The sequence below is a fragment of the Sorex fumeus genome, unplaced genomic scaffold (assembly GCF_029834395.1).
Source record: "Sorex fumeus unplaced genomic scaffold, SorFum_2.1 ptg000008l, whole genome shotgun sequence".
NCBI lineage: Eukaryota > Metazoa > Chordata > Mammalia > Eulipotyphla > Soricidae > Sorex > Sorex fumeus.
In genome coordinates, this window is record NW_026606065.1 from 54,723,202 (window position 1) to 54,725,359 (window position 2,158).

General features: G+C 35.8%; 1 non-coding gene across 1 annotated transcript; it reads right to left on the reverse strand.

The window, feature by feature from the left end:
* Positions 1 to 908: 908 nt before the first annotated feature.
* On the reverse strand, positions 909 to 1,015 carry LOC130019476 (U6 spliceosomal RNA). The gene has a single exon (XR_008791804.1). It is a non-coding gene; the product is annotated as a U6 spliceosomal RNA (small nuclear RNA).
* Between the last annotated feature and the right edge of the window lie 1,143 nt (positions 1,016 to 2,158).

Below are 2,158 nucleotides of genomic sequence, written 5' to 3' on the forward strand. Positions count from 1 at the left end.
AGCAATCTTCCTGGCCCTGTCTCTATTGTCCTGTTCACAACTGAAAATACAGTGAAGAAACATTATTAGGTCTTTGACCCACAAAAAAAAAATTTAGGGTGATCAAGACATGTTGGCAACTTTTAAGTGGTTTAGAAAGAAAAAGTTCTTTATACCATATTTGCTCATTTTCTGTTAAAATTGGGATTGATTTCTAACTTAAAAATATAACTTTCATTACAGTGTTTTAAATAAGAAAAAAGTCTTGAAAAGTTATGACAACATTCATATGACAATCGTAGAGACAGATTTCAAAAATGAATGGGAGACATTGTTAAAAGAGTTTCAAAGATATGTGTGTGGGGTGTGTGTGTGTGTGTGTGTGTGTGTTATTTTTATACTTAGATAACAAGTAATAAATTTATAAGCAGAGAAGATGATTAAGCTAGAAGAGAAATAGTACTAACTCTAACTTATGCTTCAACGAAAGAAACTAAAGTTTTTAGGGAGATGAAAAATAATTGGCAAAGATATCAACATTCCCCAGTATTGTCTTCAGGAAGTAGCATGTAAAAGCCTCAAAGAATGAGTTTCACTTCTGAAATTGATAATCCTGTTGTACCATCCTCATAATCTAGCAATTAGTTTGAGTTCAGTGCTTCAAACATTCTTCAGACCCACTTGACTTTCTTTTTGAATTATTTTTATTTTGTAAACTTGAGGTACTGTAATTTACAATGATATTTTATAGTTGTGTTGCTACTACAAGAATCCTTCAATCAGTGTTTCAAGATCTTGTCACCATTATTCTGTGATTCCTCCCCTATCCTCCATCCCTGCTCCACAGACACTTACCTGCCTCAGATCCCAGTTCTATTGATCATGTCTCAGAGTCTGTTTACACTGGGGATTGTCTAATTTTTTTCTTGTAAAATATGGAATGCTTCACCACTGTGCATGTCATCATTGCCCAGGGGCCATGCTAATCTTCTCTGCATCATTCCAACTTTAATCCATGTGTTGCCAAAGCAAACACCTACTGTGTACTTGCAATGGTGAGAAGCTTTACAATCATTCTGTTTTGCCCATTCTGTATGGCATTCGATAAGTTACACAAGCTATTCAAAACCTTATTATTAAATAAACTATGTGTTAGGTAATTTTTGCCCATGTGTAGGGCAATATATATCTTCTGTGTTCATTTAAGATAAATGACTGTTATAATATTTAGAAGCTGGATATATAAAATGTAGGGGTTTTATTGGGGGGGGCACACCTGTCAGTGCTCAAAACTCTGTGCTCAAGGATCACTCCTGGTGGGCTGGGGGGGGGGGGCACATGGAATGCAGAGGCTTGAAACAGGGTTGATTGCATGCCAGATCCTTACCCACTGTACTATCTCTCTGATCCTTAAGTTCATATTCTATTAGGATAGAGTTTCTAATGATGGTCTTGCCACATGTAATAATAATTCAGTGAAACTCTATATAGTTTTCCAGTTATTACAGAGAAAATCTGAGATGATACAGTTAGACAGAGGCAATCATCAATTTTTTGAAAGAGAAAGACAGCATGGTGAGGGAGGATTAAGGACTGGGAGGGTAGACAGTGGTCTGTTGCATTCCAACTTTGAAATCGTAGGCAAGCTAGTGAAATTTGTTTCCTCCATCTATAAATTGATGCTAGTTGATTACAGAATTTTTGTAAGGATTAAAGATGACATATGTTGAGTGACTATTATTATTTTATTATTTGTTTACTTATATCATGGCATGCTTTTCATTAGCTATTTATTACTTTTTATATTTACTGTATACAAACTGCATTCTAATTCAGTAAGTCTCTTACTAGAGGCTTATAAACATTTCACAATCATCAAAACCAAGTAAACAGATGTTAAAAAAGACAATCCTAAGCATAGAATCAGAAGGCCTTTTCAGATGAAGGTAGCTTTCGGTAAAAAAAATAATAATATCAATTCATGTTTCTTTTTTTCTCCAGCTACCAAGAATAGCCAGACTGCACGGCAGAGCCTGGCAAGCTCTCTATGGCATATTCGATATGCCAGAAACAGTAACAACAAGTCTCAAATGGAGACGTTACTGGTGCCCGCTCAAGCAAATTGATGAACAATGGGAGGACAGTGCTACGGTGCTACGATTCTTCAGCCTGATTGGGA